The following is a 25,956-nucleotide window of genomic DNA, read 5'->3' as shown; positions in this document are numbered from 1 at the left end:
CTCAAGTTAACAGACAGTTGAATGTTGGATATCAACCAGATGTGCAAAAGAGTTAATTCTAGAGGTAACAGAGCCATAAATTGGGGTGGCATGGTGGCTCAGTCGTTAGCACTGCTGCCTCAAGGCGCCAGGGACCTAGTTCGATTCTAGCCTCGGGCAACTGTCTGTGAGGACTTTGCACATTCTATGCATGTCTGCTTGGGTTTCTTCCAGGTGCTCCAGTTTCGTCCGACAGCCTAAAAATGTGCAGGCTGGGTTAACATGGCCATGCTTAAGTGCCTATAGTGTTCAGAGATGTCTAGGGCAGGTGCATTAGTCAGGAGAAATGTTAGGTAGTAGAATAGGTGTGAGTGGAATACTGTTCGGAGGGTTGGTGTGGACTTATTAGGCCAATTTTTCACACTGTGGGGACCCTATCATAAAATGTGGGTTTCAGTGGTAGATGCAAAGTTGGACAAAGTTATGGACATGGAAAATGGCAGCCTTGTTGAGGGCTTGAATATATGATCCAAACCCTTTGTGGGTTTGAATATGATGGCAAGTTTGCAAACAAATTGGTTTAGAGTCAAGACTGGAACTAAGAGATAGAGTCAAGTCTGAGAGAACTGAGTTGGAAGGATGACTGAAAACAATCATTGTAATTTTCCAAATAGTCAATTACAGGTAATTTCTACTCATCCAGTGCTGGATGTCACAACCAGCTTGATAACAACAGTGGTGGAGACACAGTTTGTTATAATTCATATTTGCTTTACTATGAATAACCTTTTGATTTGAGAGCATTATATATTATGTTCACTATAACAATATTTATATTTATTTCAAAGTCCTGGAAGACAAACATTTGACTAAGGAACCAAAGTGAACGGCTAATTGAAAGAATTGACAAAGAGGAAATTTTAAGATGAAAGCATTGAAAATATTATCAATCAAGAAATATTCTTTTAAGTATTAAGGAATTATTGCTTTTCAGGTCTGTAAGAGGAAACTAATCCTGTGGAAATTGAAGAGCTCCATTGTATTGAGGTCCTTAGGAAACATCAAAGTGTAATAGGGGATGTTATTGCTTTTGATTTCAAATTGATGGGAGTGGAAGAAAGATGCTTATATTGGATGGTGCATGGCTATGCAGAACAAGTTGGACCAATGGTAATTTTCTTTGGTATAAAAACATTTGAGTAGGTCATTTATTTAATTCTTCGATAACTCAATTTATGCAAGTTATAAAATTTTATTGGGGAAAAAGTTATTCTTGTACTTCTAACGAAGTTTATCCTTTAAGCCCTGGGATCACTGTTAAGAAATGAGCAAGTTAATAAAGTTGCTACAGATCTCTTTAATCTCATATAACAGCAACTGTTATTATTTTTCTGTCAGTTCACAAGAAGCATCTCCATTTACTTTGCTATGATGAACATGCCGGTAGCTGTGGGCATTACTACTTTGTCCATTTGAGGCACCATTATTCTGTTTGCCACAAGCTTGTAAAAATGTCAAAAACACTGGCATAAATATAATACCATGAACAGCACCAAAAAATTAACAGAAACGTGATCTTAAAAAATGTTCTAAATATGTAACTACCTGCAATAGACAACACTGCAACACCCAGAAGAGTTGAAAGAGCCCCCTGTAGAATGGGATAGCCAAGGCTGTATAGCACATCAATGGCTCGCTCACTGGCATTTGCTTTATCATTTGAAGCAAATGCATATGTAATATGAGCTGTAAAATCCATAGAAAATCCAATACAAATGACCAGATTAATCATAGATATGGAATCCAAGTTGACACCCCAGAAAGCCATAAAACAAGCCACACCCACTAAAACAGATGCAATAGCAAATGTTACCCATAAAGAACAAACTGGATTAGGTACTAATAGTAAAGAAATGATCAACATAGCAATAGCTGCTATAATTACATTCTGGACTGTATTGGTCACTATCACAAGAAATTGATCAAAATAGGTGAATGCTGGATGATACACAAGTAAAGGGATTCTACACTGATTTGTCAAGTTTCTTAATTCTCATATTATCTTCCGACAGCTCGATATCTTGTTGAAATGAAGCGACACACTTAAAAAATTTAAGTAAATTTCCAATGAATGTATTCTTCTCCTTTATACCTATTGACATCTTTTTAGAATAGCGAAATCGATGTTTCGGGCAAAAGCCCTTCATCAGGAATAAAGGCAGTGAGCTGGAAGCATGGAGAGATAAGCTAGAGGGAGGTGGGGGTGGGGAGAGAGTAGCATAGAGTACAATGGGTGAGGAGATGAAGGTGATAGGTCAGGGAGGAGAGGGTGGAGTAGATAGGTGGAAAAGGAGCTGGGCAGGTTGGACAAGTCTGGACAAGTCTGTGCTGAACTGGAAGTTTGAAACTAGGATGAGGTGGGGGAAGGGGAAATGAGGAAAGTCCACATTGGTGAAGTCCACATTGATGCCCTGGGGTTGAAGTGTTCTGAGGTGGAAGATGAGGTGTTCTTCCTCCAGGCATCTGGTGGCGAGGGAGCGGCAGTGAAGGAAGCCCTCCATGTCCTCGGCAGAGTGGGAGGGGGAGTTGAAATGTTGGGCCACGGGCGGTGTGGTTGATTGGTGCGAGTGTCCCGGAGATGTTCCCTAAAGCGCTCTGCTAGGAGGCGCCCAGTCTCCCCAACGTAGAGGAGACCGCATCGGGAGCAACAGTTCAGTTGAGGGAATTGTTTTCTGTTTAACTAAATACAGTGTGCAGAGATTTGGGGAAAAGGCATGAGAGCAGCACAAAGTTAAAATACTTCAAGCTAATGCTGACATGAGGAGTTGAATGGCTTCCTTCTGCACCACAATTCTGTGACGCTATGAATTCAACATCAATGGATGATTGGAAAATCATGTTCAACAATGAATGGAGCTGGGTTTTTTACAGGACAAAACTAATAGGATAGATGATCGAGGACTAATTTGTGATGCATTTGGATATTCAGAAAACTTTGAGGACTGACATTTAAGGTTTGTACACAAAACTAAAGCACACCCAGTTGGGGTTAACATACTGGCACGGATTAAGAGTTGGTTAGCAAACGGGAAACAGAAAGTAGCAATAAGTGGGTGTTTTTCAGAGCAGAATGTGTCAGTTAGTGAAGTCACACAGGTTCACTGCATGGGGCCCAGCAATTCACCATATCTTCTGAACCAATAATTTGGATGAGGGAATCAAATGTAGCATGTCCAGGTTTGCTGACTACACAGAAATAAGATGAAACAAGAATGGTGAGGAGAAAGTGAAGAGGCTACAAAATGATTCAGTCATATTGAGTGAGAGGGCAAACACTTGAAGTTGTCTATGTTGGTTGGAAAAACAAAATGAAAACATACGATATAAGTGGTAGATTTTGATGCACAAAGGGACATGGGCGACCTTGCACATCACTGATTGAAAGCAAGCATGCAGATACCCCACAAGCAGTTAGGAAAGCAAATGTTACAGTGGCCTTCATTGCAAGAGGGTTTGAGTACAAGAGCAATGAAGTCTCACTGCAGCTGCATAGGGCCTTGGTGAGACCACACCTAATGTACTGCATGCAGTTTTAGTTTCCTTACTGAAGGAAAATACAATTGGCAGAAATAATGTGGTGAAGGTGTGCTAGACTAATTCCTTGGGTGACAGGTTTGTCATACAAACAGTTTGGGTTGACTGACCACGTGCAGTGAATCTAAGAGTCATAGAGTCTCAGTCCAATTCATCTATACTGACCAATCTAATCCTATTTGCCAGCACTTGGCCCATATCCCTCTAAATCCTTCCTATTAATATACCCATCCAGATGCCTTCTAAATGTTATAATTCTACCAGCCTCCATCTCTTCCTCTAGCAGCTCTGTGTTGAAAAATGTGATACTAGAAAAACACAGCAGGCCAGGCAGCATCTGAGGAGCAGAAGAATCGATGTTTCGGGCATAAGCCCTTCTTCAGGACATGAAACGTCGATTCTCCTGCTCCGCGGATGCGGCCTGGCCTGCTGTGTTTTACCAGCATCACATTTTTCAACTCTGGTCTCCAGCATCTGCAGTTCTCACTTTCTTCTAGCAGCTCATTCCATACACGCAGCACCCTTGGCAGGAAAAGGTTGCCCCCAGGACTCTTTAAAATGATTCCCCTCACCCTAAACCTATGCCCTCTAGATACCCGAATGCCAGGGAAAAGATCTTGTCTATTTACCCTACCCATGTCTCTCATGATTTGAGAAATTGTTTTGCATGGTGGATTACTTTGTCAAGTATGCTATTTACTAACACAACAAAGATGGTACTGCAATAATACAGCATATGCAGTGCTTTGATGTATCCCTTAAAAGTGTAAGGCACTATAGCTTACAAAGACATCATAAAAAAGCATCATATGTTTCCCTAGCAATAGGAACTTGCAGATACAACTGAAATAAGAACTGATCTTTCATAAATCTGGCTATTATCACATGAATTATGGATTGGCCATCCAGGCCTTGACATCTATTCTGATCATGCTGCAAGGTCAAATTCTACTCAGACAAGAGTGGGAATTCTCCAAGTGATAACCTGCGTACGTTAAATCCTTACCTCAATATGAAGTGAATATGTAAGGTCCATTGGGAATTCACTAAGAAACTTTTCAATCCACAGCAAACTGAGACTCTTATATGCTTCATCATCTTCTTTTAATGGATGACGTAACTTTAAAGCTTTTGCCATTGTTATAATAGTTCCACTTCCATCTAATTCAACACCACCCACTGTACTAGCAATAAAAGCATGATTTGCTATTGGGTAAGAAATATTTGTACTCTCAACCAGGAGAGGATCATAGTGTAACAAATGTAAGAGTGCATTTGAGAAACAAGTGTCTGTTATTTTGTACAAAGGTTATAATAATTGTAGGCTGTGCCATTATCAATAATTTGAAAGTCTTTGATTTTCTTATCAAGAAACAGAATCTCTTCAAATGCTACTTTTGACAGAATATTGCCATCTTTTGAAACAGCAATCAAAGAAGCAAATGTCCCCTCTGTATAAATTCTCTGTCTGGAGAAAAATTGAGAATCATTGGTTGGAAAATGCTCTTTAATAAATTCTCTCACTGACTTTGCTGGCCCATTAATGGGTGTGAATTGATCCTCTATGTTATTGCTTTCATTTTGAGCAAAGAAACAAAATCCTGCCCCTAATCCTCCAGAAACAAACAGAGGAATCAACAAGAACCACCAAGGATTCTGACCAACACAAGTTCCCAGTTTTCTGAAGGCTCTACAAAGAGGTTTTTCAATACAATCCGTCTGATACCAAGCCAAGATAAGAACAGAACTGGGGTTCCAAGGTTTTCAATTCAACAAATTCATTATTCTGAAAGACAAAGACAGAAACAATGATTATAAACTGATTTTAACAAAATGGATTATGGCATATAATGCATAAAACCTGTCCAGTACAAGTTGTGATTCAAATTAGAAATGTTTGTATTGAGAGATTACTCAGCAGTCTGTCCACCCATGACTGGGTCCAATTCAGTGAAAAGAACAAAGAACAAATAAAGTGTTGACATTGAAGTGCATCAACAACAACTTGCATTTATATAGCATTATTAAGGTAGGAAATTCCCCTAAGAGGATTCACAGAAGTCACCTACCAAAATATAACACCAAACTGTATTGGGACCAAAACCTGGTCACAGAGGGAGTGTCTTAAGAGCTCTTAAGACGTGGAACGGTGGCTAGGTTTAACATAAAATTAATATGCTATAACATAGGAGGTTCATACAGTCTTAAGTCTCCAGAACATAGGGACAGGAGTAAGTCATTCAGCGCCTCAAGCCTGTTCTCACGCTCAATAACATCCTGGTAGATCTGTGGCCTAACTCCATGTACCTGCTTTTGACCAATACCGCTTAATGCTTAACAAAAAATTATCCATTTCAGATTTTAAAATTACCAACTGATCTAGTATCGACTGCTGTTTTGGAAGAGAGTTGCAAACTGCTATCATGTGTGTATACAAATGCTTCCTAAGATCTCTCCTGAATGATCTGGTCCTACATTTTAGACTATGCCCAGCAGTTCTAGAATCTCCAACCAGTGGAAATAGTTTATCTTTTTCCAACCTATTCTTTCTTGTTATTATTTTTAAGAGCTTGATCAGTTCATCCCTTAACCTTCTAAATTCTGGAGAAAACAGACTTAAATTTGTATAATCTCTCCTCATAACTTAACCTCTGAAGTCCAGGTATCAGTCTTGTAAAACTACTTTATACTCTCTCAAAGGCCAGTTTATCCTTCCTCAGGTGTGGTGCCCAGATTATTTACCGTACAGTTGGTTCTGATATAACACAATCGTTCCATTCCCATATGACCTGCGTTATTAGAAAATTACTTAATAGCAGCATCTTTCAAACTAATGGGGGCCAGAATCATGTTATAACCAATACAGGTAAGGAAAGTTTGTGTTCTATAAATGGTCTAAATTTTTCAATCACGTTATAGCTTGAAAAACAAGCATTATAGCAGAACTGACTGTACTCCAAGTGGGGTCTAAGCAGGGTTTTGTAAAGCTGCCATATAAGTTCTACGTTCTTAAACTCCAGTCCTCTCGGTTTCAAGGCCAGCATTCTACTGGCCACCTTGATTATTTTCTGCACCTCTTTGTGGTATTTTAAAGATCTATGATTGTAAACACCCCCATTCTGTTTGGACTTCCACTGTATCATATCATCTACAAAGTACTCTGATCTATCCTTTCTTCTGTCCAAAATAACCTTTCGCGTGCTCATATTGAAATCTATCTGCCATAGTTTTGCCCATTCACCTTGTCTATCAATGTCCCTTTGTAATTTTATACGATCATCTACACTGTCTGCACTTCTGCCTAACTTTGTGACATTAACAAATTTGGATATGTGACTTACTATGCCAATTTCCAAGTTGTTAATAAAGCACAAATAATTAAGCCCCTATCACACATCCTTATGGGATAATACTAGTCTGTCCTGCCAATTTCAGTATCTACCTATTATCCCTACTTTCTGTTGCCCGTCACTCAAACAAATTGCCAGCCATGTCAGTAATTTGCCCTCAATTCCATGGGCTTCTACCTTAGTTAACAGTCTCTTTTGTGGGACTTTACATGGATTTCCAGAAGGCATTTCTGGATAAACAACACTCAGACATTCCCCTGTCCACGACCTAAGTGGTCTCTTCAGAAAAATTCAAAGATGTTTGTCAGACATAACCGCTGTGTCACAAATCCATGCTGGCTCTCCCTGATTAACTGAAAATTTGTGAGGTGTTCAGTTACCCTATCCTCGATTATGGCCTCCAACACATTCCCCACCATAGACATTAGGTCAACAGGTCTGTGATTTGAGTTTGTGAGAAGATTTGTAGCTCAAGTTGAGGTTCAGGATGTAGATTTGCTCGCTGAGCTGGAAGGTTCATTTTCATTGAAGATCTGAATCCCCGGGGATTGGTCTCTCGGTTCCGCAATTGGTCATTAAACACACCTGTAAACGACTCCTTGTCAAACATACAAGCAATCAGTTATTGTATGTTACTGCGCTGGGTTGGCAGATTCTGATTCACCCAGAAGTATGAAAACTTCTTGGCAATCAAAAGAATCCAACAACTTTACAGAGTTTGCATCAGGTTTATATACATTGTTCATAGTCAGACATGGAACATGATCGCATAGTGACAACCAATCAACATATGATATCACTTCATTGATAGTCGCTTGAACCAATGATTTTGATTTATAAACAAGTTAAGTCATAATGATTAGGTCATCTTTACAAAGACTTGCAGCTTTTAGAGTGCGGCTAGCACTTTCCTTTACAAAGGCTCGCAGCTTACAGAGTGTGGTTCATATTTCCCTTTACAAAGACTTGTAGCTTGCAGGTTAGTTTTTCTGCTTTTTATCCATCTATTTCTTCATGATAGTGGTTTTAGTGGTTATTTATTTATACAGCTTTAGAGATGACACAGTGAACCATTTTGTCTAATCTAATTTAGCAATTCAGAAGCCATTTTGTGCAGCTCCTTCAGCCATTTTGTCCTACCTCCCAAAGGCCCATATCCTCAATCCCCCTCCTTTGATCGCTCTGTGATCACGAAAAGGGAAGGCCAATCCAAACGAATGCCCTTCAAGACATTCCAGCCATCAACATCCTCTTGAGCAGCACCACCATCCTCGTTGCTCACCTGGTCACTTTATCATCGCCATTAACACATGAGGGTGAGCCATTGGATTGCAAAAGAAGCATCTTCTGGAATGAGTCTATATCATTAGGGGTGTTCTTAGGTTTAGCAATTAAACACAACAATAGCAATACCACAAACAGACAGAGGAGAATGATTCTGATACACATCGCTAAATTGAAAAGCCAATTGTACCAAGAGCCTGATCCCCAGTTTCCCCAACTGGTCCCTTCAATCATTCTGTCAAGGAACATCTGAATCTTATTTTGTATCTTAGTAATATAGTCCATAATGCATTTGTCTTGGACAATTGTACAGACTCCACCTTCTCAGGCTAGGATATAGTCTAAGGTATAAAAAATGAGGTCTGCAGATGCTGGAGATCAGAGCTGAAAATGTGTTGTTGGTTAAAGCACAGCAGGTTAGGCAGCATCCAAGGAACAGGAAATTCGACGTTTTGGGCCAGAGCCCTTCATCAGGAATGGCATTCCTGATGAAGGGCTCTGGCCCGAAACGTCGAATTTCCTGTTCCTTGGATGCTGCCTAACCTGCTGTGCTTTAACCAGTAACACATTTTCAGCTATAGTCTAAGGTGTACCTATTCTGCATAGAGTAAAGACGCAGATCTGATAATCCCAGTTTGATCAGCTCCAGAGTCTCTTTGGTCTTATTTCCTAGAATAGTCAGGCCACAGGTGAGATAATTGCAGTTCTTTTGACTTATTATCCCTGTTGACCCTCCCAAACTCAGGGTACTCAGAATTTCCCAGTCTTTCAAGTGTCCTGAATTGTTCCCCAGTCCCTTGGGATCCTTCTACTTGGAGCAAAAGGCAGCTGAGACCGACAGCTGTGTCCTCTTCAGATGAAGGTTCCATTGACTTGTCCACTTGTCAGGACAAGGTACTGTTCTGGGAACAAGGGGTCCAATAGCAAACTTATGGAGAACATCTTTACTATCAAGGATAAGGAAATTGGTAGCTTTATCTTGGATGAAGAAATAATAGCCTGGTTTGGTGTATATGAGGCAGGGTTTGTTAAAATAGGTCATTGAAATGTTTGAGAAGTGATTCCGGTCAGGTCCACAGGAGTAAAGGGCAGATATTTTGCAAGAGGCATCTTTTGAACACCATAAGAAGTGGGCAAAATGGCTGTTCCCATTCTGTTCCCATTTGTAAATGAGAACATCTTGATCTATCTTCCTTTTCCCTTTTTATTTTGTAACATTCTATTCTGTCCTCCCAAAGCTTCCAAACTCATCCAATCTCTCTATAGTGCAAGACTACTATTCCAAATTCCAGTGTTGAGTGACCCAGAATTTCTTCAAATCATCTTTGGAAATTTTAAACCATCATTCACTGTCAGTTACAGTTTTTTATCTTGGTACTTGTTGGATTTTGAACTGAAGTCCGCAGTGACAGCGTTATACTGTACAGCAGTTTCAGTGACAAATTGCTGAGAAAGATGCAGAGGTGCAAGTAAACAACTTCTGACAGAAAGGAAGCCGCCAGAGCGGTCAGTGACTTACGTCTGAACACCTTTGTTGGCTCAGAGGGTTAGTGACTATTGCTCGATCTATCAGGAGTATAACCCTAGCAAGGGGCGATCCCTGTGAGAAGAGGAATATACCCTTCGCCTGGCAGCCCTTTTGAGATATTCCAACTGGACTACATTGAGTTGAGTAAATGCCAATGTTATAAATATGTTTTGGTTATTGTTGATGTCTTTTCTAAGTGGATTGAAGCTTACCCTACTGCTCATGTTACTACGGAGACTGTAGTAAAGGTTTTGCTTAAGGAAATTATTTCCTGCTTCGGTATACCTGTGTGCATGAGCTGACAAAATGGGCTGCGCTTTGTGGGTTATATTAATGAAGAACTCTGTTCCCAGTTTTCTATTCATCTGCAACTGTATTGTGCTTACCGTCCTCAGGCTACCAGCCTTGTTGAACGTCTTAACCTGACTCTTAAGACTAAACTTGCCAAACTAATGGCTGAGACTGTCCTCTCTTGGATAATGCTGCTGTCTTTGACCTTATTCTTTGACCACAATCCACGCCTGCGGGAGACACGCCAGTCTCCAGCTGAGATTCTCGACTGTCACCCGTTCCATACTCCTTGAAACGATTCAACTCCGTCCTCAGTCTACTTCCACCACATGGTGGAAGAAATGATTGGTTATGTTCTTGCTCTAAGGAACATTGTGCTTGCCTTTTACTCCCAGATGCATGTAACCTACAGCGATGTCTCCTCCCTTTCAGCCTCGTCACGGTGGAGCCACGTTCATTGGTACTTGTCAATAACTGAAAAATGTGTTGCTGGAAAAGCTCAGCAGGTCAGGCAGCATCCAAGGAGCAGGAGAATTGATGTTTCGTGCACAAGCCCTTCTTCAGGATTCCTGAAGAAGGGCTTATGCCTGAAACGTCGATTCTCCTGCTCCTTGGATGCTGCCTGACCTGCTGCACTTTTCCAGCAGCACATTTTTCATCTCTGATCTCCAGCATCTGCAGTCCTCACTTTCTCCTACTTGTCAAGAACTGGACTCACAAAGGTCTCCAACCTCATTAGGATGGCTCCTTCCAGGTTTACCTACCACCCCTATGACAGTCAAAATCACTGGTCGCTCAGCTTATGTACACCTGCACCATTGTAAATTACTTGACCGCGCCAATCAAAAGGGGGGAGAGAAGGATATAATACTGGAATCCTAGGGAACCGAGATCCTGTCCATTTGGGATTTTGATTTTTACTGTTGTTTTAACGGTATTCTTATTACAGACACTTGAACTAAGAGGGGAGACATGTGGGAGATCACCTACTTATTGACCTGTTTGATCACTTACGACATCCTGAAGGGGAAAGTCACTAAGAATCGATGTGATCCGGAATGATCCAAGATTATCTACCACCTATACCGAGGAGATACCATCTAGTGCACCGGACCAGATGCCTTTAACATGTGGAGCATGACTAAGGTTGATTATTGCAATGGACTTTTACATCAGAGTGACCATATGGTCCATCTGGACAGTAGAAATTACCATATCAGTACCAAACCTGTCTTTTTGATTTTACCTGCAAACATAAGCCCAGTGAAGATAGAAATGATCAACCCGTCCCTTTGGTAAATGTTTTAAGGAGGCCCAGGAGCACCATTACGTTTTTCAGGATGGGCCTGCTTGACAAAAGAGAAGCCTGATAGAGGAAACTCCTCAATTCACAAACAACTTATTTATACAGGTCCACAGGTCACTCTTCACCCCTGAGTTAGTAGTATCTTATTCCTCTCTATCAGTAGATGACTTACTTGACCTATCCTCAGTCCCCAATCCCAATCCATTCATCAGGATCCCTACTGCAGACCCTCCGAGAGAATAACCACTTTCCAATTCTGTACTATCCCTCCTGCTACCTTTTTGTGTCTCAATGTCGACACCACGTATAATTCTAAACTTATAATCTTTAAGCCTTTCGTTTTTTTTAACTGTTAATCAGAAATCTGTATTGAAACTTTTATAGGTGTAGATTTCTGTGATCGATAATTTGTCAGTTTGGATCAAGACGAAAATCAGTGAAGAGTCGAGTCCGCCCCAAAATAAGTGGGAGGAAAACCAAATGGAGGAGGAAATACTCACGTTTGGGATGGCTGATTCCTCAATACCTAATCGCGGAGGACTCAAGGTCAATGGTCTGTCCATACTGAGTCGAGTCATGGCACCAAATGAAGACTTCTCAATCCTTGGGGTGGGGTTTCTCAGTTCCGCGATCTGTCATTAAACACACCAGTAAACGACTCCTTGTCAAACATACAAGCAATCATTAATTGTATGTTACAGCGCTGGGTTGGCAGACTCTGATTCACCCAGAAGTATGAAAACTTCTTGGCAATCAAAAGAATCCAACAACTTTACAGTTTGCATCAGGTTTATATACATTGTTCATAGTCAGACATGGAACATGATCGCATAGTAACAACCAATTAATACAGGATATCACTTCATTGATAGTCGCTTGAACCAATGATTTTGATTTATAAACAAATTAAGTCACAATGATTAGGTCATCATTGCAGCTTTCAGAGTGCGGCTAGCACTTCCCTTTACAAAGACTCGTAGTTTGCAGAGTGTGGTTAGTATTTCTGCATCTTATCTATCTACTTCTTCATGCTGGTGGTTTTAGTGGTTAGTTATTTATATAGCTTTAGAGATTACAAAGTGAATCATTTTGTCTAACCTAATTTAGCAATGCAGAAGCTATTTTATTCAGGTCCTTCAGCCATTTTGTCCTACCTCCCAGAGGCCCATATCCTCACTGCAACTTCCCCTCCAAACCTTTCACCAGACTGACTTGGAAATATATCACTTTACCTTCATTGTCACTGGATCAAACTCTGGGAAATATCTTCCTAATGGCATTGTGGGTCAATCTACAGCACATGGACTGCAGCTGTTTAAGAAGACAGCTCACCACCCCCTTCTCAAGGGAAAGTAGGGATAGGCAATCAATGCTGGCCAGCCGGTGACACCGACATCCCACAGCAATTTTTTTTTTAAAATGCTTGGCCAGGAGAACACATTTCTTCTTTAGACATGACTCAATTCTTGCATAGGTATGTTTTAGCATCTTTCCTTTCAATCCCTTAAGGATAATAAGTCTATTCCTTTGTACAGTTTACCATTCTGGGCTGGCAATTCATTTCTGAATAACCAATAAAGTCTTCCACCAACAGGTATATCCAAGATGTTGTCAGACCATCCTTTCATCAGTGCTGTGATAGAGACATAGAGTCATACACCTTGAAACAGGCCTTTCAGCCCAAAAAGTCCAAACTGAACAGGTCATGATTGGAAGTCATTTATCATATTAATGATATTGATATTAATGATTAATGATATCTATCATTGATTGAAAAAAGAACGTGATCAAAGGAGGCATTCCATGCTGTATAACATGTAGATTTTACACTAAATGAGAAAGTCAAATTCTATAAACCTATAACAAAGTTTGTGGAAGTAATGAGCCACAAAAAAATAAGAGAAGGGAGATCCCATCATTAGGGAATGCACAGGTGTTCATGGGAATGGTCAAACCCATGGGTAGATTTTTCCTGCACCTAGCTTTTTACAAAGGAAGCTTTAAGGCAACTCCCTAGGCAAGACCAGACATGGAGCTGGACTGAGAACACAAAAGATTTTAATATCCTCAGAGTTCCCAGTGCATTATGATCATGAGCTCCCAGGATTGTGGCAGTTGATGCATTGTCAGCTCAGTTGGGATTATAGTCATGCAAAATTTGTGTTTATATATTTTTTAACACATGTAAGGGTGGCATGGTGGATCAATGATTAATACGGCTGCTTCACAGAGCCAGGGACTGGTAAGGATTTCTGTAGCCTTACTCATTTCTCTTAAAACAGGTTTGTGGCTTGGCATAAGAGTAAATTGGTTTTATACAACATTAATAGACTTTTGTTTATGCTAGTTTGACTTACAATGCAACACAATGAGCCTTCCTGATATTGGCGACTTATTGAAATTTTTTTAAGCTTAAGGGCGTTTACATAATTTTTTCCATGTAGATTTGATCAATTAACTCATCAAGACTTGCCTACATCACCCTGGAAAGAGGTGTGACTCTTGATTTTAATAAAAGTTAACCTTAATTTTAGCTTGATTTTGCTGATCACCACTTTCACGTCATATTATCAGCCATTTGCACAGCACAATTCCATGACAATCACAAATTTAGCTAATAAATAATTTTCAGAATAGTAGTCAATCGTGACAACTTATCAGTCCCTGCAAGTGTCAACACTTTCACTCCCAGCATGTTCCATGGTCTACCTGAGATGTCATGTGTAAACAGCAGCTCTCTAGTTGCCAAGCTTAGTACTTGTTACAGGCACTGCACTGGTTGATGTGATTCTTGATTTTGTTATTTACCTGCTCACTGACAGCCAGTTTGGGTTCTACTAAAGCCACTCAGCTCCTGACCTCATAACAGCCTTGATTCAAACACGGACAAAAAAGCTGAATTACAAAGATGAGATATGAGTGACAGCCCTTGACATCATGGCCACATTCAACCGGGTGTGACATCAAGGTGTCCTGGCAAAATTGGAACCCATGGGAATTGGGGGAAACTCTCTGCTTGTTGGAGTCATAGCTGGCACATCGGATGATGATTGTGGTTATTGGAGGTCAGCCATCTCAGCTTCAGGACAATCTCTGCAGGAGTTCCTCAGGAGAGTATCATGGGTGGAATAATCTTTCGCTGCATCATCAATGACCTTCCCTCCATCATAACGTTAGAAGTGGAGATGTTCGCCAATGATTGCACAATATTCAGCACCATCTGTGACTACTCAGACACTGAACCATTCTGTGTCCTCATGACATACGTTCTGGACAATATCCAGGCTTGAGCTGACAAGTGGCAAGTAACATTGGTGCCACACAAATGCCAGGCAATGACTATTTCCCATAAAATATAATCCAACCAGCACTCTTTGATATCCCATGGTGTTACCATCACTGAATCCCCATTATCAACATCCTGGGGATTACCATAAATCAGAAATTCCAATTGCCACAGAAATGCACTGGCTGCAAGAGCAGGTCAGAGGCTGAGAATACTGTTGCGAGCAACTCACCTCCTGACTCCCCCAAGCTTGTCCACCATCTATAAGGCATAAGACAAGAATGAGCTGGAATAGTCCACATTTGCCTGGATGGGAGCAGCTCCAACAATTCTCAAGAAGCTTGACACCATCTAAGTCAAAATAGATTCATTGGCACCACATGCAGAAGTTACCATTCCATCCCACTGCTGCAGGGTGCATCATTTATTAGCTGCACTGCAGAAATTCACCAAAGAATTTAGACAGCACCTTCCAAACCCACAACCAGTTCGATCCAAAAGAACAAGGGCAGCAGATACATGGGATCTGCAACTTCCCCTCCAAACCTTTCACCATACTGACTTGGAAATATGCCACTATACCTTCAGTGTCACTGTAAGTAAAAAATGAGGTCTGCAGATGCTGGAGATCACAGCTGCAAATGTGTTGCTGGTCAAAGCACAGCAGGTTAGGCAGCATCTCAGGAATAGAGAATTCGACGTTTCGAGCATAAGCCCTTCATCAGGAATAAGAGAGAGAGAGCCAAGCCGGCTGAGATAAAAGGTAGGGAGGAGGGACTAGGGGGAGGGGCGATGGAGGTGGGATAGGTGGAAGGAGGTCAAGGTGAGGGTGATAGGCCGGAGTGGGGTGGGGGCGGAGAGGTCAGGAAGAGGATTGCAGGTTAGGAGGGCGGTGCTGAGTTGAGGGAACCGACTGAGACAAGGTGGGGGGAGGGGAAATGAGGAAGCTGGAGAAATCTGAATTCATACCTTGTGGTTGGAGGGTTCCCAGGCGGAAGATGAGGCGCTCCTCCTCCAGCCGTCGTGTAGTTGTGTTCTGCCGGTGGAGGAGTCCAAGGACCTGCATGTCCTCGGTGGAGTGGGAGGGGGAGTTAAAGTGTTGAGCCACGGGGTGATTGGGTTGGTTGGTTCGGGCGGCCCAGAGGTGTTCTCTGAAGCGTTCCGCAAGTAAGCGGCCTGTCTCACCAATATAGAGGAGGCCACATCGGGTGCAGCGGATGCAATAGATGATGTGTGTGGAGGTACAGGTGAACTTGTGGCGGATATGGAAGGATCCCTTGGGGCCTTGGAGGGAAGTGAGTGTGGAGGTGTGGGCGCAAGTTTTACATTTCCTGCGGTTGCAGGGGAAGGTGCCGGGGGTGGAGGTTGGGTTGGTGGGGGGTGTGGATCTGACAAGGGAGTCACGAAGGGAGTGGTCCTTGCGGAACGTCTGACAAGGGAGTCACGAAGGGAGTGGTCCTTGCGGAACGTCTGACAAGGGAGTCACGAAGGGAGTGGTCCTTGCGGAACGTCTGACAAGGGAGTCACGAAGGGAGTGGTCCTTGCGGAACGTCTGACAAGGGAGTCACGAAGGGAGTGGTCCTTGCGGAACGTCTGACAAGGGAGTCACGAAGGGAGTGGTCCTTGCGGAACGTCTGACAAGGGAGTCACGAAGGGAGTGGTCCTTGCGGAACGTCTGACAAGGGAGTCACGAAGGGAGTGGTCCTTGCGGAACGTCTGACAAGGGAGTCACGAAGGGAGTGGTCCTTGCGGAACGTCTGACAAGGGAGTCACGAAGGGAGTGGTCCTTGCGGAACGTCTGACAAGGGAGTCACGAAGGGAGTGGTCCTTGCGGAACGTCTGACAAGGGAGTCACGAAGGGAGTGGTCCTTGCGGAACGACTGTGTCAAAATCCGGGAAATACCTTCCTAATGGCATTGTGGGTCAGCCTACCACACATGGACTGCAGTTGTGTAAGAAGACAGCTCCCCACCTCCTTCTCAAGGGAAAGTAAGGATAGGCAATAAATGCTGCCCAGTCAGTGGTACCCATAAAACGCAAGCAAATAAAAAATAGAGCTTGGCCTGGAGACCACATTCTTCTTTAGACATGACTCAATTCTTGCATAAATATGTTTTAGCATCTTTCCTTCCATTCTTTAAGGATAATAAGCCCATTTACTTTGTACAATTTATCATCGTGGGCTATCAGTTCATCTCTGAATAACCAATAAGGTCTTCCACCAATAGGTGTACCCAAGGTGTTGTCAGACCAACCTTTCATCAGTGCTATGATAGAAACATAGCATTATACAGCTTGGAAATGGGCCCTTCGGCCCAACCCGTCTAAACTGACCAGACTTCCTAAACTGAACTGGTCCTAATTGTAATGAGGTCAGCCAGGTGGACCTCAATGAGTTCCCTGATTGGGGCTGTTAATCTGGCTGACAGATTAGTAGAGGTGTGTCAGACACCCTGTTGTCTCTGAGAACTGGGTCTGAGGGAGCTGGATCAGTGTCAAGGTCTCTTCACGTGTAAATAAAGGATGAATTGGTGATGGGATACTGACCTCAGTGGATTATTTCAGTGGCAGAGAGGAAAGCTCTCTCTTGAAGAAATTTGTTTGGAACAGTGATTTGTTTGGAACAGTCATTTGTTTGGAACAGAGTTGGGTTGAGCATTCCTGGCATCATGCCACTATTTGAGAAGTTTGGCTTATTTGTTTCTGTCATTGAAGACTGGGTCCATTATGTGGGAAAAATGTGTTATTTTCTCTCAGCAAATGACTGGAGCAAATGAACAGTAACAAGTAATTCCCCTGACAGATTGTGGACCCATTGCTTTTTTTGGTTATTAGGAGCCTAACTCTGAGCCACCAGATATTAAAACCTTTGGGATTTTTGAATAGGTTAAGATGACTGGCAGAAACATGTGACTTTGGTTTAACCATTAATGAGATGCTGAAAAACTATTTGGTTTGTGGGATTAACGATGTGGCCAGGCAAAAGTGCTTACTAGCTGAAGCCCAACTGGACTTCAAACAAACCTACAACTGGCTTTATCACTGGAAAATGTGGCAAGTGGAGCAATGAGTTGCAGGGTATTCCAATGGAAGTGGACACCATCGCCAGTCCTACTCTGCGTGGGGATCACCACTTGCCACAAACATAAATGTGTACGTGCGCATGTGGGTTTTTGTGTGTGCAAGTGTGTGTGTGTGTCTGTGACAGAGTATATATGTGTGTGTGTGTGAGAGAGAGTGTGAAGGGGTCTAAGTCTGTGAGAGGGTGCATGTCTGAGTGTGGGAATGTGTATGTGTGTAGGAGGTGTGTGTGTGTATCTGGGGGGGGGGAGTTTTGAGTGTCTGTGAGAGACAGTGTATATGTGTGTGTGAGTGTAAAGGGGTCTAAGTCTGTGAGAGGGTGCATGTGTGAGTGTGGGCGTGTGTCTGTCTTTAAGAGTGTGTATGAGTGTGTGTGTGTGTGTGTGTGTGTGTGTGTGTGTAGGAGTGTGTGTAGGAGCATCTGTGTGTGTGTATAGTGCAATGGTGGTCACCTGTAGTTTGACATGAACCCAAGGTCCCGGTTGAGGCCCTCCCTATGGGTACCAAACTTAGCTATCAGCCACTTTTCGCTGCTGCCTGTCCCGAAGTCTGCCTTGGAGAATGGTCACCCGAAGGTCTGGTCGAATACCCGTGACCACTGAAGTGTTCTCCAACTGGGAGGGAACACACCTGATTGCTGTGCGGGGCCCATTCATCCGTTGCCGTAGCCTCTGCTCAGTTTCACCAATGTACCATGCCTCAGGGCATCCTTGCTTGCAGCATAAGAGATAGACAACGTTGGCTGAGTCGCATGAGTACCTGCACGTACATGATGGGAGGTGTCCCCACGCGTAATGGTGGTATCCATGTCCATACTCTGACACGTCTTGCAGTGCCTACACATGACAGGGTTGTATGGAGTTGTCCTAAAAGCCGGGTAGATTGATACGAACAATGATCTGTTTGAGGTTTAGTGGTTGTTTAAAGGTGAGCAGTGGAGGTGTGAGGAAGGTCTTGGCAAAGTGCTCATCCTCATTGGTAATTGTAGGCTGTGAAGAACATGGCGTAGTTTTTCAGCTCCTGTGTGCCAGTGTGCAAAGGGTCTTTGATGTTTTCAGCCTTTCTGCGGCAGCGAGCCATGTCAATGGGGCCCATGGATGGAAAGTTGTCTCCCGTGATGGTCTGGTCTGTGCACACCACCATCTGTAGTTGCTTGCGACTCTGGGCAGAGCAGTTGTTGTACCAAGACGTTAAGCATCTGTACAGTATGCTTTCAATTGTGTATCTGTAAAGGTTGGTGAGGGTGCTTATGGAATACCTGAATTTCCTGAGCCACCAGAGGAAGAAGAGGCATTGTTATGCCTTCTTGACCATTGCAGCTACACAGGAATACCAGGACAGGTTGTCGGTTATCGTCACTCCAAGGAACTTGATACTTTCCACCCTCTCAACCTCGGTTCTGTTTATGTAGATGGGGGTGTGTTCTTCTCCTTTCTTCCTAATGCCAACGATCAGTTCTTCAGTTTTGCTGAAGATGAGATAGAAGTTGTTCTCATTGCACCGCATCACCAAACCCTCTGTCTCCCTTCTGTACTTTACTCATCATCATTCTCAATCAGTTTCTCATGACAGAGGCATTGAACAAATTGTAGTGGTTACAGAGACAGTGGGTGGTGGAGGTGGGAGGATTCTTCAAGAAAAAAAATTGAAAATTGTTAGAAGTCAAAATAATAAATAAGAACAAAAATTTACATTGAAAATTATGCAATGCTTTATAATGTCACTTGTACTACAAATAATCTTCAGGAGTAAGTAAACGAATGTTAGTGAAACAGATTTTCTGGGGTCATCTATTGCTATGCTATCTACAAACTATTCCATAAATGATTATGCTTACATTAACAGCATTTTCTTCATTATGAAGCGGAAACTATATTTGAAACTGCAGTAATCAGTTCCATACAAAGAAGTTAAATTTCAGGGAAATGTAACGTTTATAAATGGGTCTGGTGCCAGATCTGCAAATTCTTACACATTACTCAGTCACTGTGGTCATGAAGTTTTGAGTCAAGGCACATAATAAATTGCTTTTAGAAAAACTAGAAGCATAAATTTAATTGCCCTCAGAAACAGACATGAGAATCATGTTGCACAATTCACACAATCACTGAAAAGGCATCATGCTACTTGCTATTGTAAATGATTTGTGTCCAAGCATAGTGCAGGTAGACTGTATATTTCACCAGAAGGCCAATATCAAAAATAGATAGCACTATTTAAAACCTAAACTCCTCAAAGGAAAGATGCTTTATGGCTGAAGCAGGTGAAGGTAACTGTGCAGGAAATAAATCTGACTTGGGAAAGATAGAATAACAACAACAAGATTTTCAGATGGTGAAACCCACTTTTCAGCCAATCCCCTCCAACATGATCCAGCAGTAAAAGTGTTGCACTTCAATTTCTGTTTAATCACACATATCAACATGCTGTACAAGTGTACATTGTGCAGTGGAGTTATGATCGATATCATTCGTCATTTTTATGGCTTATCCAGTCTGGTTAGTGGCCTTCAATGCCTGATGAAGGGCTTTTGACCGAAAAGTCGATTTTCCTGCTCCTCGGATGTTGCCTGCCCAGTTGTGCTTTTCCAGCACCACTCTGATCTAGACTCTGATTTCCAGCATCTGCAGTCCTCACTTTTGCCCAGTCTGGTTAATGTTAACTGCCAGGGTGTTGGTAACAAGACATTCAGCAATGATGATGCCACTGAACTTCCAGATAGCTTGACTGAATTCTCTCTTGTTGGAAATGGCCATTGCTGTATATTTGAATGGTGTGCTTGTTTCTTGCATCATATCAGTCTGGATATTGTACATCTTGCAGCATGCAGTCATGGATTGCATCAGAATCTCCAAAGTTTCCCACGGTACTGAACAGTTGTAATCAACAGCAAGCATCCCTAATTCTGACCTTTTGATTAATGAAACAATCATTGAGCAAAGTCGGTTAATAAATCTAAACTAGCACAGATTTATTAACAAGAATCAGAATGAATGTTACCACCTACTTTGCTTTCTTCCTAGAAGGCAAAGGTGTGATGTGAACTCTCTACAATGGATGACAGTACCTGGGGCAGCGTATTGTCACCCGCACCAATCAACCACACCACCCTGTGACCCAACATTACAACTCCCCCTCTCACTCCACTGAGGACATGGAGGTCCTGGGCCTCCTTCACTGCTGCTCCCTCACCACCAGACGCATGGAGGAAGAATGCCTCATCTTCCTCCTTGGAACACTTCAACCCCAGGGCATCAATGTGGACTTCAACAGTTTCCTCATTTCCCCTTCCCCCACCTCACCCCAGTTCCCAACTTCCAGCTCAGCACTGTCCCCATGACTTGTCCTACCTGCCTATCTTCTTTTCCACCTATCCACTCCACCCTCCTCCCTGACCTATCACCTTCATCCCCTCCCCCACTTACCTATTGTACTCTATGCTACTTTCTCACCACCTCCATCCTCCTCTAGCTTATCTCTCCACCCTTCAGCCTCTCTGCCTTTATTCCTGATGAAGGGCTTTTCCCGAAACGTCGATTTTACTGCTCCTCAGATGCTGCCTGAACTGCTATGCTTTTCCAGCACCACTCTAATCTAGACTTTGGTTTCCAGCATCTGCAGTCATTGTTTTTACTGCAGCATATTGTCAGCAGTGTTCAATTACAGGGCCAGTTAAGAGTCCAAATAGGAATGATGGCCCAATCCTAAAGAGCTGCCAAATTAAGTCAATGTGGTAGCAGTTCAGAGTGTCACTGCTAATCGTGGTCATTGTTCAATCTGCCACATAAAGGTTACTTCAATTATATGTGTCCTCAATAGCAGATGAGTTATGTTGGATTGAAGCTAGGGTCAGCCAGCAAAGCATCAGCAACAGTCTGGAGGAGGTTGTTGAGCAACAACTGCATCAATACCATCTGAGTGACCGTGGCTTCTGGTGGAGGCACTTCCATGTACTATGAAATACTCGTAAAGAAGGAACACCATCCGCAGAACCCGCTGGACATTGCCAAGTTTCACCCAGTATTTCTTCAAGTGGTATCGGATCATCCTGATCCAGGGAAAATTTCAATAAATATGGGAAAGTAAATAGTTCAATTAACTGCCCAGCAGGGTCCAAGAGCTGCCAAATTCACACTGCTGGCAAAATAGTATGGCAACAGGAAGACATCAGGTTGCCCAACCAACGCACTTAACTATCATTTGCCAGTCCTCTTGCTTCCCAAATAGGCAGTGATAATTCATTCCATCATGTTTAACTCTCTTGTGTATTTTATTTTGCAATATAATGGAGAGGGGTAATACGAATTGCGCAGTTAAGACTATTATGAAGTTGAAGGCATGTACTGTACCTTAAGAGAGACTGAATGCTGTTTTGAACTGAGAGATTACAAGCACCTGTGTATATGAGTAGATGGCAGTCTCACAGTGTACTGGAAAATTGAAAATATGTAACATTTGGCTGTGAAATGGATACCTGAGTTGGTTGCTGTTTTGACAACAATTTGAATTTAACCAGGTTAAACTGTGCCCCAGGATATTAAAATCCAACTGAATTTGAATTTATTGTCTTGCCAACATCGAGCCAATGAGATGATCCAATGTTGGGAACATAAAAAGGTAGGCATTTTGAAAATTGGAGAGAAAATAGTGGGCGGCACAGTGGTTAGCACTGCTGCCTCAGCGCCAGAGACCCAGGTTCAATTTCCACCTCAGGCAATTGTCTGTGTGGAGTTTGCACATTCTCCCCATGGCTATGTGGGTTTCCTCTGGGTGCTCCGGTTTCCTCCCACAGTCCAAATTTGTGCAGGTTAGATGAATTGGCCATGCTAAATTGCCCGTAGTGTTAGGTGAAGGGGTAAATGTAGGGGAATTGGTATGTGTGGTTTGGTCTTTGGATGGTCGGTGTGGACTTGTTGGGCCAAAGGGCCTGTTCCCACACTGAGTAATCTAATCTAAACTGTCATCAAGAGTGACCCAATATGTTAGGAAACACTCTCTATTAAAGGTATCTATTCATATGAAACATATTTGCAGTAAAGAGAAAGACAACAACCCAGGGAGATCTTCAGCCAGAAGAAAAAGAAACTGTTGATGTCAGCAGCCATGTGGATTTGAAATTAAGTTGATGTAATTTTAATAAGTGTCTTATTGGAATAGCATATTGCTACCGAGTTGGAGGCAGAGACTGTACATACTTGTATATAGGTCACATTTTGAAGACTTTTTAAAGCTGAAATTAGGGGGTCAACTAATATACAAGGTATTCTTTTCAAGGGGATGAAATTCATGCTTGGTATGAATCAAAAAATGGACAAACAAAAGCCAAATCTCTCTATAAAATAATAAATAACAAAAGGGAAAAGAATTATGGCCATTATTGAATATTTATTGACAAAATACCTGTCTGCATTCTGCCTGCTATGTTAGAATGGCACTGCCGTACCGTATTCCAGCTCCAAGTACTGTAAAGTGCATGTAGGTCTACACATACTGTAATACAGTAATTCTGAAAATCTGGAGTAGAGTGTAATACCTAGCAAATTGGAAGACCCAGAATGGAGCGGTTAGTCCTGCAGACTGGAAAGCCTGAGCGGAGCGAACGGGCAGATGCTTTGACTCATAAATGTCAATATGTTATCTTAAAGAGCTAAGGTCGACTTATACACAACATATATGGAAAATACAAGACATTTTGGACAAAAACACTACTTACATATGAGACCAACCTATATATGAGCATATATGCTAATTAGCAGTTCAGAGACGGGGTGGTGGTGGTGGGGGGGGTGCTTAGAGTTGTGAATACTTGTTGTTTAATGTTCACTTTCAGAGTTAAAAACAATTGAGACCATTTTATTTAAATCATGGAATTTGGAGTTCTCTTGTCACTCATATTTTAAGAGATAATGCAATGAACTTTTCTGAGTGTTTGTTTTAAATAACAGAGTGTTTCACCACAGTGCCGTAACAAGGTTTCCAATAAGGAATTTCATAAATTATTTAACGGTTCCTTGCAAAACAACTGTTTTTTGAAGTACAATCACTTAAATTAACACATCCAGGGATCTCTTATTTGTACAATAACCATCACCTGATTTTGTTCAAGCATAAATACAATTTGAAAATTTGCCAGTTACACCATTTGTAGATATAGAAGAAGAGGATTACAACAAAACTCAGAAGGATATTAGTAACCTTGTAGAACAGGCATGTAATTGGTAAATAAACTTCAACCCAGATTTTTAAGAGTTTTTTTTGGTAGAAAGAAGGATGTGCTTGCATATTCTTTGCAGAAGACATGTTAAGAAATAAAAGGATCTAGAGTTTCAGGTACACAAATCATTAACAGATAACAGGTTTTAAAAAAAGCACAAAGGTCATTTCATAAGCATAGAATTGAAAAGCAAAATTACATAAATTTGTCCAAAATTTAGGTTAATCATATTTAAAGTGATGTAAATATTTTTGGTCTCCATATTACCAGAAGCATATAGAAACCTATGTGGTGGTAGTGGTAGATGCAAGAGTACAAATACAAATTATCTAGTATAACTGCAGTAAATCCATGCTCTTTATTTGAATAAGATACTTTCAGACAATATTTGATTATGACAGTAGTATCACACTGCAATCTCTTCTTGTGACAATAACATGTTAATAACATAGTTCATCTTATTAGGCACAGTCATTGTAGACATGAGTATATCAAAAGACAAGAAAAACATGTTATATTCAATGCAGGACACAGTTTGTTACGGATTAATCTGATACATCATATAAAAGCAATTGAAAAAATCAATTCAATTTCAGATGCTTCTGCGACTGCGCAGATTGCATCCTAATGGCCCATAGGGCAGTTAAGATTCAACCACATTGCTGTGGATCTGGAGTTACATTAGATCAGACCAGTTAAGGATGGCACTTTCCTTCCTGAAAGAACATCAGTGAAGCAAATGGGTTTTTCCTAACATCAACATTGGTTTAATGGTTTTATTATCTGCCGTGGCAGGATTCAAACCCACATGTCTGGATCATTACCTGGGGTCTCTGGATTAACAGCCCAGCAATGCTACCACTAAGCCATCGCATTGCAAGCCCAACTGGTAAATTTAAATTATATTCATAATATATTCAAAGTCTTTTAGTAGATGTTATCCAGCACACTTTCTCATGCAGTATAAATTGTTAGTCACTTTCGTACTTGGTAATCTTGAGTTTCTGACATAGAGTCATAGAGGTATACAGCATGGAAACAGACCTTCGGTCCAACCCGTCCATGCTGACCACATATCCCAGCGCAATCTAGCCCCACCTGCCAGCACCCGGCCCATATCCCTCCAAAGCCTTCCTATTCATATACCCATCCAAATGCTTCTTAAATGTTGCAATTGTACCAGACTCCACCACATCCTCTGGCAGCTCATTCCATACACGTACCACCCTCTGCGTGAAAACGTTGCCCCTCAGGTCTCTTTTATATCTTTCCCCTCTCGCCCTAAACCAATGCTCTCTAGTTTTGGACTTCCCTACCCCAGGGAAAAGACTTTGTCTATTTATCCTATCCATGCCCGTCATAATTTTGTAAACCTCTATAAGGTCACCCCTCCATGCTCCAGGAAAACAGCCCCAGCCTGTTCAGCCTCTCCCTGTAGCTCAGATCCTCCAACCCTGGCAACATCCTTTTAAATCTTTTCTGAACTCTTTCAAATTTCACAACATCTTTCTGATAGAAAGGAGACCAGAATTGCATGCAATATTCCAACAGAGGCCTAACCAATGTCCTGTACAGCCGCAACATGACCTCCCAACTCCTGCAATCAATACTCTGACCAATAAAGGAAAGCATACCAAACGCCTTCTTCACTATCCTATCTACCTGCAACTCCACTTTCAAGGAGCTATGAACCTGTACTCCAAGGTCTCTTTGTTCAGCAACACTCCCTAGGACCTTACCATTAAGTGTATAAGTACTGCTAAGATTTGCTTTCCTGAAATGCAGCACCTCACATTTATCTAAATTAAACTCCATCTGCCACTTCTCAGCCCATTGGCCCACCTGGTCCAGATCCTGTTGTAATCTGAGGTAACCATCTTCACTGTCCACTACACCTCCAATTTTGGCGTCATCTGCAAACTTACTAACTGTATCTCTTATGCTCGCATCCAAATCATTTATGTAAATGACAAAAAGTAGAGGGCCCAGCACTGATCCTTGTGGCACTCCACTGTCCTAATGAGTTCAAGACAAAAAGCGTCA

General features: G+C 42.0%; 1 pseudogene; it reads right to left on the bottom strand.

Moving 5' to 3' along the window:
• Positions 1-1,362: 1,362 nt before the first annotated feature.
• Positions 1,363-12,612, bottom strand: LOC132816223 (patched domain-containing protein 3-like; annotated as a pseudogene).
• Positions 12,613-25,956: the final 13,344 nt, after the last annotated feature.

Source organism: Hemiscyllium ocellatum, chromosome 5 (genome assembly GCF_020745735.1).
Source record: "Hemiscyllium ocellatum isolate sHemOce1 chromosome 5, sHemOce1.pat.X.cur, whole genome shotgun sequence".
NCBI lineage: Eukaryota > Metazoa > Chordata > Chondrichthyes > Orectolobiformes > Hemiscylliidae > Hemiscyllium > Hemiscyllium ocellatum.
Note: the sequence above shows the minus strand (reverse complement) of the source record. Positions and strands in the feature narration are given on the sequence as shown.